The sequence below is a fragment of the Somniosus microcephalus genome, chromosome 24 (genome assembly GCF_052327205.1).
Source record: "Somniosus microcephalus isolate GS21.2 chromosome 24, FLI_Smic_1.0, whole genome shotgun sequence".
Taxonomy (NCBI): Eukaryota; Metazoa; Chordata; class Chondrichthyes; order Squaliformes; family Somniosidae; genus Somniosus; species Somniosus microcephalus.
The window spans coordinates 9922561-9939708 of NC_141010.1; positions in this window are offsets into that span (position 1 = coordinate 9922561).

Consider the following 17148-nt stretch of genomic DNA (forward strand, 5'->3'; position numbering starts at 1 on the left):
ATTTCGAGCCTATGCACTTTTCAGAGTTCCTGCAGTTCCCAGTGCCACAAGGGTGGGTCACTCGCGGAAAGCTGAGGTGCTGCAGCATGCAATACGTGCTTGTCTCGAATTTCAGTTTGTCCCCCCACCCACCACTGTCCTTTCCGTTAGGCACCAAGCTCCACAGGCAACCCTTTGATACCTGGCTCAAGTGACCATTCTTCATGGCTCAACAACAACAGCTGGCATGTATATACAACAACAACTGGCAATTAGATACAACAACTTGCATTTAGATACAACAACAACTGGCATTTAGATACAACAACAACGGGCATTTAGATACTACAACAACTTGCGTTTAGATACAACAACAACTGGCATTTAGATACAACAACAACTTGCATTTAGATGCAACAACTTGCATTTAGATACACCAACAACTTGCATTTATATACAACAACAACTGGCATGTATATACAACAACAACTTGCATTTAGATACAACAACAACTTGCATTTAGATACAACAACAACTTGCATTTAGATACAACAACAACTTGCATTTATATACAACAACAACTTGCATTTATATACACCAACAACTTGCATTTATACAGCACCTTTAAAGTAGTAAAACATCCCAAGGCGCTTCACAGGAGCGATTATCAAACATAATCTGACACCAAGCCACATGAGATATTAGGACAGATGATCAAAGCTTGATCAAAGAGGAGGTTTTAAGCAGTGACTTAAAGAAGGAAAGAGAGGTAGAGAGGCGGAGAGGTTTAGGGAGGGAATTCCAGAGCTTAGGGCCCAGGCAGCTGAAGGCACGGCCACTGATGAAAATTGGGGAAGGGCAAGAGACCAGAATTGGAGGAGCGCAGAGATCTCAGAGGATTGTGGGGTTGGAGGAGGTTGGAGGCAGCAGCGAGTCCATGGAGGGATTTGAAAGCAAGGATGAGAATTTTTAAATCAAAGCACTGCCGGACCAGGTGCCAACATAGGTCAGCGAGCACAGGGGAGATGGGTGAACGGGACTTGGTGCGAGGTAGGATATGGGCAGCAGCGTTTTGGATGAGCTCAAGTTTACAGAGGGTGGAAGGTGAGAGGTTGGCTAGAAAAGCATTGGAATAGTTGAGTCCAGAGGTAACAAATGCATGTATGAGTGTTTCAACAGCAGATGAGCTAAAGCAGGGGCAGACATGGGCGATGTTACGAAGGTGGCAGTAGGTGGACTTGGTGATGGAGAAGATATGGGGTCGGAGGCTGAATGTCACGTTCGTAGTATTGAGTCGAACTCGATGGGAATGTAGGTCGGAGAATCAGCACTACAGTGCTACAGCCTTACCTCAGAGTCATACTCCCTTGAAGCGCGGGATCAGTGAATTTACGCAATTTAGGAAACAAAAGATGAGCAGAGTTAACATTTCGCTATTACCCGGCCAGACATACTGTAGCAAACTCAAAAGCATTGCCAATCTGTCCCTGCAATGTTCTAAGTTATTTTATTTAATCGCAGTCTGGTCTCCAAGTTAAAGAAAGAACTTGCATTTATATAGCGCCTTTCACGACCTCAGGACATCCCAAAGAACTACTTTTGAAATATAGTCACTGTTGTAATGTTGGGGAAGCACGAGTGGATCTGTCAACTGTAGCCACTACATCAAGGGTGCGTGTCGTAGAGTGGGTTTTGGACTTCCCCAGGAAATTCTGCTTCTTTATGCCCTTGAAAGGCCCTTGGAGGCCCCAGACCATTACTAGACTGTATCGATCCTGGATGGGATCGATTACCTTGTCTGGAGGCTGAGTGTCTCCTTTTTGCAACCAAAGGCAGAAAGAAGATGAATGGACCTCAGCTGGAAGCTTTGGGCTGCGGTTGTTGGCTGCTCCGTCATTGCAGCCAACTCCCGGCCATGTAAATGCCACCGTCCGCGGGATTTGGGATGGAGTCTCTGGCCTGGGACCAGGACCAGCGGTGATCCCATTACACCGCACTTGCACCAGCGGTGCGGCCCTCCAGGAATTTCACAAGGTAGTTTTTAGTTTGGCCGAATGGGTTTTTTTTCCCCCCGTGTTTCTGAAAAGTCTTTTTTTGTTGTTATGATTTAATATTCAGGACGGAGAGATGAGTGGGCAGGAGGCCTGCAGCCCCAGACCGGTGAGATTTGGCAGAATATCTCAGTTCAATTAACAGCCTCGACAAGCTCTGGGGATTTTGTTTCGTGAGACTTGAATTTTCACCGTCTGTGAGCAGTGGTTGTTTGGAACTGCATGGGTCCCACTGGAAATGTACAACAGCTGGAAACCCTGCCTGCGACATACACACAGATACATGCACGCATAATAAACAGAAATTTTGTGATTTTCGGCTTTTTTCCATAGCGTATATTTAAGAATATGCATTTCTGTGTACACGCCAGTGCAGTACGACACTGAAGTGTCAGCTGTGGCTCAGTGGGTAGCGCTCTCATCCTCCAATTCAGAAGATTGGGGGCTCAAGCCCCACTCCTGAGATTTAAGCACTTAATCTAGGCTGACACTCCCAGTACCAGTACCAAGGGAGTGCTGCACTGTCCGAGGTGCCGTCTTTCGGATGAGACGGTAAACAGCGGCCCTGTCTGCCCTTTCTGGCGGCCATAAAAAATCCCATGACACTTCTTCGAAGAAGAGCAGGGGTGTTTTCTCCCGGGTGTCCTGGCCAATATTTATCTCTCAACCAACATCACAAAAAGCAGATGATCTGCTTGTTAGTAGATTGCTGTTTGTGGGAGCTTGCTGTGCGCAAATTGGCTCTCATGTTTCTTACATTACAACAGTGACCGCACTTCAAAAAAAGTCTTTCAGTGGCTGTAAACATAGAAACATAGAAGATAGGAGCAGGAGTAGGCCATTCGGCCCCTCGAGCCTTCTCCGCCATTTAAGGAGATCGTAGCTGATCATCCAAATTCAGTACCCTATCCCTGCTTTCTCCCCATATCCCTTGATCCCTTTAGCCTCAAGAAATATATCGAACTCCTTCTTGAATATATTTAATGAATTGGCCTCAACTGCCTTCTGTGGTAGAGAATTCCACAGGTTCGCCACTCTCTGGGTGAAGAAATTCCTCCTCATCTCAGTCCTAAATGGCTTACCCCTTATCTTTAGACTGGGTCCCCTGGTTCTGGACTCCCCCGCCATCAGGAAAGCGCTTTGGGATGACCTGAGGTGTTGAAAGGCGCTATATAAATACAAATTCTTTCTTTCTTCCTTGCACACAGCAACAGCTCGGAGACATTCATACAAAGGGTGCGCGCAGAAATTTTAAAATATATATTTTTCAAGAAAATACGTTTTCCGGAGTTACACAACTATTAGATGCATTAGTGAACATGCGTCACCTGACTGTGCGTTCACGCACTGCTTTAAACATCAAGGTCTTACTTTAGTGTCAATGTCTGGTCAATGAACTGTGACCTGGGATTATTAATGATATTTAAATGAATCGGATTTACAAGACCACATTTAAAAACAACTTTGAGCATGAATCTGCGATTATAAGAATGATACTAATGAAGAAAATGTAGTTATTTGCTCTGGGTTCTATTTCAAGTAACAATGACCTGTATTGTAAATTACTTTTTTGACTGATTAGTGGAATCAGAGAATGACACAGCACAGAAGGAGGCCATTCGGCCCATCGTGCCCATGCCGGCTCTTTGACAGAGCTCTGCTCTCTCCCCATATCTCTGCAATTTTCACTCTTCTTCAAATGTTTATCCAATTCTCTTTTGAAAGTTATCATTGAATCTGTTTCCACCACCCTTTCAGGCAGCGCATTCCAGATCACAACAACTCGCTGCGTGATACAAATTCTCTTCGTCTCACCTCTGGTCCTTTTGCCAATCACCCTAAATCTGTGTCCTCTCGTTACCAGTGGAAACAGCTTCTTCTTATTTACTCTATCAAAACCCTTCATGATTTTGAACTCCTCTATTAAATGTCCCCTTAAGACCGAGTGTTCTTATCATCTTGTTAGCACCTCTACCTTGCTGGGCACTTTATCAGGTTGTGTAAACAAACATAGGTGATAACATCATCAGATAGCCTCAGCTCATTACTGATCGCATGTATCCTGCTCATTTATCAAAAAAATCCTTTGACTGAAACAGGTAACTTTTTTTTAACTGTTTCGCTGAGGTGCCCCCCGACCGTCTCAAAAATCTCCCCCTTCACAACACCAGCAGAACGACTCCCTTTAAATCCTGGTTTTGGCTCGACCAGACATCTCAATGTTCTACACAGCGAGTGACAAATTCCCAGCCTAGTCCTGGGCGCGTCTTATAGTCAACTGCCTCTCATCATCTGCCCAATATTTCAGGTCATTTCGGAAAAAGAAACGGAATTAATTATTTACATAACCGTTGAAGTGGAGGCAGCCCATCTGTCTAAATTCCAGTTAAAGGGGGTGGGGCGGGGCGGTTGGGAGGGAGAGAAAATGATTCAATCCTGTCATTTCCCCGCCCGCCCGTCCTATACTTTATGACAAACGTCACCCCCCACCCCCCCGCATCCCATCCCACTCCCCCCTGCCTAACAATCCTCTGAGCCTGGGGCATTCGATGACTAGACACACCTAGCTGGCTGAGATAGAGCGAGGGCTTAGAGTTTGAAGACACACCAGTGATAGAATACACATGGAGCACACACACCCCCTTGCAGTCAGACGCTGTATGCACACGTGTACGATCTACTTAATGCAAAATGAAACACTCATTTTTGCAAAATGAAAACTGCAATACAAAAAAATAAAACTGCAAATTATATTCCAGCACCCAACACAAAAGCAGTAAATTTATTGCTAATGGAGGCAGAATATTCCTCGACCCCCATATTGCACAGGTCTTGCATAGAACATGTCAGTTAAACCCAGCTATCCTTCTGGTAGTAGAGCCAGCATCAAACAACAGCCAGCAAATACATGTAACCAATAAATGTATTTGAGTGTGCCAAGCAATGACACCGAAACATTCCTTTCATATACAATAGCAGTTAGAACCAAGACATTGTTTGCCATTGTGTTCATTGCGAACAGCTCCACAATTAGTGAGACAGAAACAGAGAGGGAAGGAGAGAGAGAGGAGAGAGAGAGAGAGAGAGAGAAGCAGCCACAGCCACAGCCTTCTGTACTGAGAAAACCAGCTCATCTCGCAACAGGCAACCCTCATCTAGTCCCAGAGATACAACGAAATAACGACATTGTACACGAACAACAAGATTAGTATCCTTCAGGCATGCAGTACACACAGAGAGATAGATAGTGAGCTTAGGCAATAATGCTTTTTCCTCCTTGCAAGAGCTGCCTTGCCTACTTACCTGAAAGGGAGTTGACAGCCTCTTTTTTTCCCCCTCCGTGCCATTAGCAGAGCCAGTCAGTCCCTTGTCAGCATTAACAGATTCCCCCCATATCAAGTCACCAGCAACGCTGCATTTGAGAACACAAATAAATACCTGCTATTTAACAATGCATGGAGATTTTGGATGACATGCCTTGAGAAGGGGTATTTCCCATCTTGTAACTCCACTCTGTGTGGCTCAGATCCAGCAGACCATTGGCGATATTCAGTTTTGTGTGAGAGTGTGTGTGTGAGTGAGTGTGTGTGTGTGTGTGTGTGTGTGTGTGTGTGAGTGAGTGAGTGAGTGAGTGTGTGCGTGCACAGAAGAGCAGAGCAGCAATGAAGAGAGAAAAAAAAATCAGCCCATGACAGATTAATGTGTTCTCCACTTAAAGGACCCTCACTCCTTGCTGCTATAGGTGTCTTCGTTTGTGCCAGCCCCCTGCAGCTGGTATTATGATGATTCTCCAACCACTCCTCTTCTTATTGTCAGCAGCCTCGCTGAAGCAGAAAGCTGCCGGGGAATTAGCGACTGTAGAAAGCACGTTTTCAGGCACCCAGGATCCCTGCCGGACTATTATTTCACACCCCATCAGCAGCCACTCGACTTTGGCAAAAAAGAGGGTGTCTCCTGCCCTGGACTATATAACCCCATGGTCAAGAGCTGCTGCTGATCGCAGTTAATGTTATTGCCAGCGACCAAATCGCTGAATTAGAGCAGGGTGCGTGTCCCCTACAGTTAAGGTCAAACAAAGTGTGGCGAACCCTTCACTGGGAAGCATTGTCTGCCACTCTGAAGACATTTAGCTCAGGGTCACACTTGTCTTCACGTGTCTGTCACCCGTTGTTTACCCTCTGAACAAAGCTACTTTCTCCTTTACAGCCGATTCACTGTGCTGGAATAATTGATGCACAAATGGAGAATTAAAAACTCTCCAGTCTGCGGCTGTGGTCAACCAGAACAGACCACGGAATATCGAGCGTATCAATGTCCGGTTCACCAGTACGAAGGATTCATCACCGCGGCACACTTCGCTACTCCTGGCGCGATTATCTGGCTCAACCACCAACATGTAAAATTAGAGTTGTTGCTCTACATCTACATCAGCCGTACCAAATAATAATAACTCTGTTGGTCGGTAGCGTTGCCAACCCGCCGGGGTTGCCCTGGAGTCCCCGGGATATATAGATTCAATCTCCAGAACACTGCTGCAACCAACAGTGTCAGCCAGTGGCTCAGTGGGCAGCACCCTCGCCTCCAAGTCAGAAGGTCGTGGGTTCAAGTCCCCACTCCAGAGACTTGAGCACAGAAATCCAGGCTGACACTCCCAGTGCAGTGTTGAGGGAGTGCTGCACTGTTGGAGGTGCCGTCTTTCGGATGAGATGTTAAACTGAGGCCCCGTCTGCTCTCAGGTGGACGTAAAAGATCCCGCGGCACTATTTCGAAGAGGAGCAGGGGAGTTGTCCTGGGGCCAATATTTATCCCTCAACCAACATCACTAAAGCAGATTATCTGGTCATTATCACATTGCTGTTTGTGGGAGCTTGCTGTGTGCAAATTGGCTGCCACGTTTCCCACATTACAACAGTGACTCCACTTCAAAAATTACTTCATTAGCCATAAAAGACTTAGGGATGTCACGAGGATGTGAAAGGCGCTATATAAATGCAAGTCTTACTGTCCTTCTTCTTCAGTACTGTACCATAAGGTGCATTAACCCAATGAGCCTATGGGGGAATCCAAAGGTTGCAGGATTTTTCTTTTTTAAAAGAAAACTTATTCAGAGGACCGTGTTGCATGGTGCTTTCCCTCGGCATATTCATTCCAATTTATAACATTCAGGGGGAGAAATTCGGTATCGCCCTGTTTGGGACGCTAACTTTTAAAAGTTGAAAAAATTAGCACCAGGCGCTAATGCTTTTCAACTTTTAAAAAAATCGGGGTTTCCTGGAGCGCTACATCAAGCTTCCACTTCATTCCTGGAGCCCAACAGGCAGCAGGCGGGGCGTAGCGAGGGGCGGGGTGGGGGGCAGGGCGGTGAGCAGAGCGGGGCGGGGAGCAGGGCGGGGCGGGGCGGGGTGGTGAGCAAGGTAGCCGTGTTGGAAGGCTCCTTCCCTCCCTTAAAGGGAAGGGCCATCGCTGCAGGCTCTGCAGGGGGAAAACGTACCTGGTCCTCCGACAGCCGCCGCGATCTGGCCTGGTCAGCCCGATGCGCTGCAGCAGAGTGCCGGGCTGATCGAGCACTGGCGAAGAGAAATGAAAAAAAATATATAAAGCGCATTTGAGAATTTTTTCCAACATCCCCTTTAATTTGTGCCCTAGAAGCGCCCGGCCTCTCGGTGAATGCCTCCTGCAGCTGCCGGTGTTTTTGCCCGGCGATGCCGCAGGGGGTGGAACCAAAGCTTCGGTCTGGGGTGCTGCCGGGGCGATGCGCACGGCGATGACGTCACCATCTCCGGGCGAGGGAGATTGGAGCGCAACGCCATACCGCCACCGCGAACCTCCCACCAAATATAGCGGGAGTTGATCTCGTCGCGCTCGGGCAGCAAGTGCTTAGCGCCCCGTTAGCACCCCCCGGAGGTGCTAACGGGAGGTGCTAAGGTGCCCAATTTCTCCACCAATGTGTTTATAGATTTACTGCGTGTCACAATGTGGGAATGCGGTTTGTTGGGGCACAAACTGCCTCAGAACTTTCCAGATGCTTTTTCTCACGGCCAGCGCAAAGGACAGAGAAGCCCTACGAACTAAAACGTGAACTGGCGCAAGAAGCAACCTACGACGTAACATGTCCCGGATAAACAATGAACGCACTTACAACAATATAACAACAATTTGCATTTACACAGCGCCTTTAACGTAGTAAAACATCCCGCGGCGCTGCACAGGAGCGATTATCAGACAAAATTTGACGCCGAGCCACATAAGGAGATATTAGGACAGGTTGGTCAAAGAGGTAGGTTTTAAGGAGCATCTTAAAGGAGGAAAGAGAGGTAGGAGAGATAGAGAGGTTTAGGCAGGGAATTCCAAGGCTTAGGGCCTCGGCAGCTGAAGGCACAGCCACCAGTGGTGCAGTGATTAAAAGCGGGGTTCCGTAAGAGGCCAGAATTAGAGGGGCGCAGAGATCTTGGAGGGGCTGCTACGTGTTACAATTGTACCCAGTTTGATGCAGCTATCAACAACAGAATTCACAATCAAATCAACTTCACAAAGTCTGTCTCTAGCTCTTCATTCCTAGCACAAAGCAGAGCAGTGAGCTGGTGGTCCTTTGAAGGCTTGGTACAATAGTACATAAAATAGATTATAAATTGAGAAGATCACAGTCTGACGATCAATATTAATTACTTCAGTAGCCTGGCTGGACTGTGATTTTTCTCACTTATTATACAATGGAATCTAATAGCCATACATAACCCCTCAAATGTAATTGAAGGCATCCGCGCATCTAAAGTCACACTATTCACATAGCCATGGGCCATCAATGGTGGAGTCTTTCTCCAGTTAACATATCTATTCCATCTACACAGGCTACTTCCAGCAGGCAGTAACAAATTTAAAATAGTTACAATACTGGCACACCTACAACCCATTTCACTACAACAATAGTATAAAGTAGATTATATATTGGCCAGGTTGCATAAGAACATAAGAATTAGGAGCAGGAGTCGGCCATTTGGCCCCTCGAGCCTGCTCCGCCATTCAATAAGGTCATGGCTGATCTTCTACCTCATCTCCACTTTCCTGCACTATCCCCATATCCCTTGATTCCCTTAATATTCAAAAATCTATCGATCTCTGTCTTGAATATACTCAACATTATAGCCTCCACAGCCCTCTGGGGTAGAGAATTCCAAAGATTCACCGCCCTCTGAGTGAAGAAATTTCTCCTCATCTCAGTCCTAAATGGCCAACCCCTTATTTTGAGACTGTGACCCCTGGTTCTAGACTCCCCAGCCAGGGGAAACATCCTCCCTGCATCTACCCTGTCAAGCCCTGTAAGAATTTTGTATGTTTCAATGAGATCACCTCTCATTCTTCTAAACTCTAGAGAATATAGGCCTAGTCTACTCAATCTCTCCTCTGAGGAAAGTACCCCCGTCCCAGGAACCAGTCTGGTGAACCTTCGTTGCACTCCCTCTATGGCAAGTATATCCTTCCTTAGGTAAGGAGACCAAAATTGTGCACAATACTCCAGGTGTGGTCTCACCAGGACCCTATATAATTGCAGTAAGACGTCTTTACTCTTATACTCAAATCCTCTTGTAATAAAGGCCAACATACCATTTGCTTTCCTAATTGCTTGCTGTACCTGCATGTTAACTTTCAGTGATTTGTGTACAAGGACACCCAGGTCCCTCTGAACACCAATATTTCCCAATCTCTCACCATTTAAAAAATACTCTGCTTTTCTATTTTTCCTACTAAAGTGGATAATTTCACATTTCTCCACATTACATTCCATTTGCCATGTTCTTGCCCACTCACTTAGCCCGTCTATATCCCCTTGAAGCCTCCTTGCATCCTCCTCACAACTTACATTCTCACCCAGCTTTGTATCATCAGCAAACTTGGATATATTATATTTGGTCCCCTCATCCAAATCATTGATGTAGATTGTGAATAGCTGAGGCCCAAGAACTGATCCTTGCGGTACCCCACTAGTTACAGCCTGCCAACCCGAAAATGACCCGTTTATTCCTACTCTCTGTTTTCTGTCCGTTAACCAATCCTCACTCCATGCTACTATATTACCCCCAATACCATGAGCCCTAATTTTGTTTAATAACCTCTTGTGTGGCACCTTATTGAATGCCTTCTGAAAATCCAGATACACCACATCCACTGGCTCCCCCTTATCTATTCTGCTAGTTACAACCTCAAAAACTCTGACAAATTTGTCAAACATGATTTCCCTTTCATAAATCCGTGTTGACTCTGCCCAATCCTATTATTATTTTCTAAGTGTCCTGTTACCACATCCTTAATAATAGATTCTAGCATGTTCCCCACTACTGATGTCAGGCTAACTGGTCTGTAGTTCCCTGTTTTCCCTCTCCCTCCTTCCTTCAATAGTGGGGTTACATTTGCTACCATCCAATCCACAGGAACCATTCCAGAATCTATGGAAATTTGGAAAATGATAACCAATGCATCCACTATCTCTATAGCCACCTGTAAGATTAGGATCACAGGCTCACACAGATTACCCAACAGGGCTTTAGAAGTTGCAAGGCTTTTATTAAAGAGCTACAGTTTTAAAGCATAATCAGATATTACATATGGTTTAAGCTGAGTATAATAGACATACAACCCGTGACAGTAGAAAGCGATCTACGACTCCCCGAAGCGGAATGCCACGACCGGACGGATGGTTGGTTGGATGTCTGATGAGGCAGCGTGGAGGTCTTGGGTCAGCGGGTCTCTGCAGTCAGTCACAGCAGTCGCCTCTGTTGATTCGACCCCTGGCTGTTGGCGGTGTCAGGCCTGAGCCAGCATTGATCCACCTCAGAGGCTAAACTTAGTCAAGGTGTTAGGCCTGAGCCAGCATTGATTTCCACCTCGAAGAAGCCTTCGCCCCTCGCTGTCTGATTCCCTCTCTCAGCCCTCTATTCTTACAGTTATTTCAGTGGGCTGTGATCTATCTATTGTCAATCACCTATAATCCAAGTGTGGTGCGGGAAGACATTTCTCACTGCCCCTTTCTGCCTGGCTGATGAGGCCTTTCTCGTATCTTTCTGAGGAATGTTTTATTATGTTTCTTTAAGGACATTTTATGACTTTTCGGCTTCATTTTGTCTAGCTATGGTACCACCACCCTGTGTTGTCTTGCATTTTACGATCCCTTATCACTTTCAGGCCTTTCAGTGTTTGTTATTTGACCTTGCTGATACTTCCCCCATTTATTCCTAACTGCAGTTTTAATTTCTGTTCTAAGAGTCAAACTTCATCCATGAATCTAATAACTGTTTCTTACAAATTCCCTTCTTTGAGAAGGAAATATCCTTCTTGACTTCTCACACCTTGCTCTTAACTATTCTAGCTAATTCTAAGTTATTGGCTCGTCTCCCCATCCATTTGATTAGGTGCCGTAGGTAGCATACCAGGATTACCAGGATTATCAGTATGGATCCTTGCCCTACTACTAAGAACAGTGTTAGCATCCTTAACCAAGGAGTTTGGCTAACATTGTAGACTGATTCATACCACTTCCGTTCCCCTAGCTTTTGGATTTTTGATTCCATCTCCTCATTCTGCTGGGTCATTTTAACTAAGTGAGCTTCCGAGGCGCTAGTTCTTTCTAAGATTGATTTGAGGTTCAGAGACAATGGGAGAATCGGGTGGCCAAACTGGGTTACAGCCTCGAGCGCTTCGTTCTGCATGGAGATGTTAACTCTCAGTTCTGTGATGTTGTGAGCCGAGATGGGGAGTAGGACGTGACCCCCTACTATGGTTGTTTGGATCGGCTTAAAGCAGAATGTAGGGCTCTGGATGGGACATTCCCGATCCCCAAGTTTCATCGTCTCGGCACTTGTGGTGACCCAGTACTTTCCCATCTGGAGGTAGGTATATTTCGATCTTTAATACATTGGTATGCTCCCTTTAGCCCCTCCCCCTGCCGTGCTCATACAACAGGGGGTCCGTCTTCATAAGGCCTCACCCAGCTGCAGTAATTACTGTAAAGTCCGCGCCTCAATAATACACAGACTTCGGGAGAACAATTAAACAGGTATTTTACTGAACAGAGGGTAACGTCAGACTGAAGTACAGAAGCCTGCTAGGGCCTTTTATACAGGGGTGGTCACTGTCGGTACTGCAGTATAAAATCAGTTCTTCTCTTAAAGGTACATACACAACAATTACAATAGAAAGTCATATTACACCCATCCTCTGAAATAGTGTTGTCCTCTGTGGACTCGTTAGTAGGTCGCAGGATCACTCCTTGTCTCACAATGATGTTCATCGGGTGGATGATGCCTTAGTCACTGCTGCCTTATTACCTTTGCTACTCACTCTGTCCCTTTCTGACCCACTCTGCTTATTTTTTACTCAAAACTCTACTCTGCTCTGGCACCAGTACAGGGGAAAGAGTGAGCTGTTCCGTTGGGACAGGCTCCATTTAAACTGGGCTGGGACCAGTGTCCTGGCGAACCGAATAACTAGGGCAATAGACAGGGCTTTAAACTAATGAAGGGGGTGGGAGCATTCAGGAAAGAGTAAATTTAAAAGCAGAGAGAGAAATGTCAAGGCTGCAGAGCAGAGTAGAATTTTGAGTAAAAATAAGCAGAGTGGGTCAGGGAGGGACAGAGGGAGCAACAAAGGTAATAAGGCATCAGTGACTAAGGTGTCACCAGGGAACAATAGAAATAAGTCAAAGCTAAAGGCACGATATCGGAATGCACGAAGCATTCGCAACAAAATAGAAAATATAATAGTGCAGATAGAAATGAACAGGTTTGATCTAATAGCCATAACAAAGACATGGTTACAAAGTGGCCAAGATTGGGAACTAAATATTCCAGGATACTTAACTTTTAGAAGAGATAGGCAAAATGGAAAAGAAGGAGGGTTAGCTCGAATAATAAAGGATGGGCTAAAGACAGTTGTTTATAGGCCCCCAAACAATAGTTGTAATGTAGGGCAGAGTATAAATCAGGAATTTAGAGGCGCATGTAACAAGGGTAATACAGTGATCATGGGGACTTTAATCTACATATAGACTGGGCAAACCAAATTTGTAGTAATAGTGTGGGGGGATGAGTTCATGGAATGTATGCAAGATAGTTTTCTAGATCAGTATGTTGAGGAACCAACTAGGGAACAGGCTATTTTAGATCTAGTATTGTGCAATGAGAAAGGGTTAATGAATAACCTTGTAGTAAAGGGGCCTTTAGGGAAGAGTGACCATAATATGATAGAATTTTATATTGAGTTTGAAAGTGATTTAGTTAAATCCGAAACTAGGGTCTTAAATCTAAACAAAACAAACTACATAGGTATGAGGGGCAAGTTGGCTATGGTAGATTGGGAAACTACATTAAAAGGTGTGACGATAGACAAGCAATGGCTAGCATTTAAAAATTAATACATAATTTACAACAAATATACATTCCTTTAAGGCACAAAACCCCACAGGAAAAGTGAAACCCCTTCCTCCCACACCACTCTTTGAGCCACGCATTTAAACCTCTAATCTGTTTGTCCCTATGCCAATTTGCGCGTGGCTCAGGTAACAATCCAGAGATTATTACCTTTGAGGTTCTGCTTTTTAATTTGGATCCTAGCTCCTCAAACTCCCTCAGCAGAACCTCATTCCTAGTTCTACCTATGTCGTTGGTTCCTACGTAGAACACGACAACTGGATCCTGCCCCTCCCCCTCCAAGTTCTTCTCCAGCCGTGAGGAGATGTCTTTAACCCTGGCAACACAACCTTCAGAACTCTCGGTCGCAGCTGCAGAGAACAGTAACTATCTCCCCTGACTATACTGTCCCCCTACCACAACTACATTCCCTTTTACTCCCCCCACTTGAATGGCCTCCTGCACCATGGTGCCATGGTCAGCTTGCTTATCCATCCTGCAGGCTTTTCCCTCATCCACACAGGCAGCAAGAATCTCATACCTGTTGGACAAGGGCAAAGGCTGAGGCTCCTCCAGCACTGCACCTGGGGTCCCCTTACCTGCCTGAGTTGCAGTCACACCCTCCTGTCCCTGACCACTAACCAGACCTGTACCACTACCTAACCTAAGGGCTGTGACTGCCTCCTGGATCAAAGTGTCCAGGTAAAACTCCCCATCCCTGATGCCCCACAATGTCTGCACCTCAGATTCCAGCTCAAAAGCTCTGAGCTGAAGTTCCTCGAGATGCAGACACTTACTGCAAATGTGGTTGACCGGGATCACAATGCTCTTCACAAACTCCCACATGCTGCAGTTGTGGCACACCGCCTGCACTGCCATCCCTATATAACCTTGTTTTATTTAATTAAATTTAATTAAATTTGTAATTAGGTAACTTCATTTACAGTGTCGTTTCTTGACTACTTACTTGATCTAGATTAAGTTAAGGGTACTAAAATTAAATATCTACCTGTAACACAAAGCACTACAAGTAGTGGAGGCAAAAAGCAACAACTCCTTTCCCCTCTTCTCCAAATTCCCACTCTTTCCAAATTTCCAAATTAAACCCTCTGTTCAAGTCCACTCCGTTTAATTCCGCTCTATGCAGACTGCACTGCGCTCTGCAGAAATGTGACAGTGCGGCACTCCCTCAGTACATTATGTGCTCAAGTCCCTGAGATTTTTGATGTCCATTGGTTTAGCAGTAAGGGTGCTACATTTGGTGTAAGTAATCCGAGGTTTAGGAGGAAACAAATGCCACTCTTGATCACTGTCCAGTGACTCCTGCGTGTGTGTAGCTATAGGGTGAGGACAGGACCAGACTTGGCTGCATGGTCTTCCTCGGTCAATTAAACGCCAAACTCAAGGGATAATCTGACTACAGTCAGAAGTAACTAGTTCAGAACCTGCTCAGGTCCCCTGAGGAAATCTGAAATACAAACAAACCCTGGGAAGAAATTCTTCCACATTGATCTTTGATGTTACAATTCTGGTGTACGTGGTGCAGCTGCTCGTTTAATGTCGCACTCTTCGTATTCTGCGCGGTCACAGGTCAAAGAGGACCACCAGGTCCAGAGCCTGCGCACTCTATGCTATTAATGAACTTGCATTATTTATAATTTACAGCATAGAAACAGGCCATTCAGCCCAACTGGTCCATGCCGGCATTTACGTTCCATACGAGCATCCTCCCACCTACTTCATCTAACTATCACCATATCCTTCTATTCCTTTCTCCCTCAAGTGTTCCTCTAGCTTCCCCTTAAATGCATCTGCGCTATTCTCCTCAACCACTCCCTGTGGCAGCGAGTTCCACATTCTCACCACTCTCTGGGTAAAGATGTTTCTCCTGAATTCCCTATTGAATTTATTCGTGACTGTCTTATATTGATGGCCCCTAGTTCTGGTCTCCCCCACAAGTGGAAACATCTTCTCTGTGTCGACCTTATTGAACCCCTTTCATAATCTTAAAGACCTCGATCAGGTCACCCCTCAGTCGATTCACGCAAGAAGAATGGCACTCAGGTGATGTACTGGAGGGTGCTCAGCTTAGTGAAACTATACACAAGAGGATCAGTGCCTTCGGGAGAGGAAATGGTTTTAAAAGAGATGCAAAAAAATTGGAAACAAGGAATCTTACTTGTCTCAGTGAACCTCCTGTTGGTCCATTATCGGCCCATACTCATTGTAACCTCGAGAGCTGAGATCCTGCCATTGTTGAGTCCATTACTTGTCCATTAATTCCACCATGAGGTGCCTTTGGTGAGTTATCAACCAGTGGAAATCGCACTCGAGCAAAGAACGGCTCCCGCTTGTGTGACTTGCGTTCTGGATGTGGCCATTTACAGAATGAACACAGCGCCCGTGGAGTCTCCTGTCACACATTCAGGAAGGAGCTGCACTCTGGAACGGCATCAGCTTCAGAAACACTCCGCACTCCGCCTCCTCCCCGCATCCTCGCCGTGCTCAAACTGAGGTCCACCTCACCGTCCCCTGCAGGAATTCATCCTCGCAAGTGTGGGGCTTTTTGCCTGCCTCGCTTGTAAAGTCTGTGGGTTATATGGTGAATTATTACACAGACTACAAGAGTAAACTTTAACAGGACTTTACTATTCGAAGGTCAGGGCGAATCTGCCCAATCACTCATTACACAGCACTTATATACCGGTGTGGTCACCACCGGTATTACAGTATACCGCAGCCAAGATAAAGTAGTGCAACACCTAAAATAGTTCTCTTAAAGGTGGACGGTTACATACAATAGTTCTCTTAAAGGTAGAGCGGTTACATACACTACAATCCTCCCTTTTTAGCTTACAACATACTTATTCCCCATTAAACATAACATATATCCAACTTCATGTAAAAACAGTTCACAGATGTAGTCTCTGCGGAAAACAGTTCACAGATTCAGCCTCTGCGGAAAACAGTTCACAGATTCAGTCTCTGTGGAAAACAGTTCACAGATTCAGTCTCTGTGGAGGCGCCTCCTGTGCTTCTTGACTCGGTCTGGACAACGCCTCGGTGGTGTAGCAGTTCCCTGTGGTGTAGTCGGTTCACTTTGCTGGGGTGACTCATCCAATAGCCCTTCACTGGACTTAACAGCTTGAACTTCCGTCACTTCTGAACCAGCATTGCTGACTTCTAAAAGCTTGAGTACCTTGGGAAGTTTTTCTACTTCCAAACTGATTTGGTTCCGTTCGGAGGGACCACGTGCGTGATCTGGTAGGGGTGATAATGGTTCAGATGGGTCATCTTCTTCTGTTTCGTCTTTTCCTTTCCTGCTTCTTGGAGACTCTCTGTGCTCCGCTGCCAGCCGCATGCACAGTTCCTCCTCCTCTTTCTCCTGTTGCCTTAGCAGTGCCACCATCTCCCGGTGTTTCTTAGACTTTTTGTGATCCTTCAGGGTTTTTGCACTTCGGAAGATTTCCCCACAAGCTGGGCAGAACGGGTCATCGTTATATTCAGTGTCGTTCAACAGGACGTGATAATAATCGGTGTCGTCCTGAGCTAGGCCAGCGAGAGGGTCTTTTATTTCCTCCATGCCCAGCTGGACGTTAGTCAGCTTTTGTTCCAATTCCAGACATCTCTCCTGAAGAGACTTCTTCATGTGTTCAGCTTCCTCCAGCTTTTTCTGGGCTTCCTGCAAGTCTTTTACTAATGACCTCATTCGTGATTTC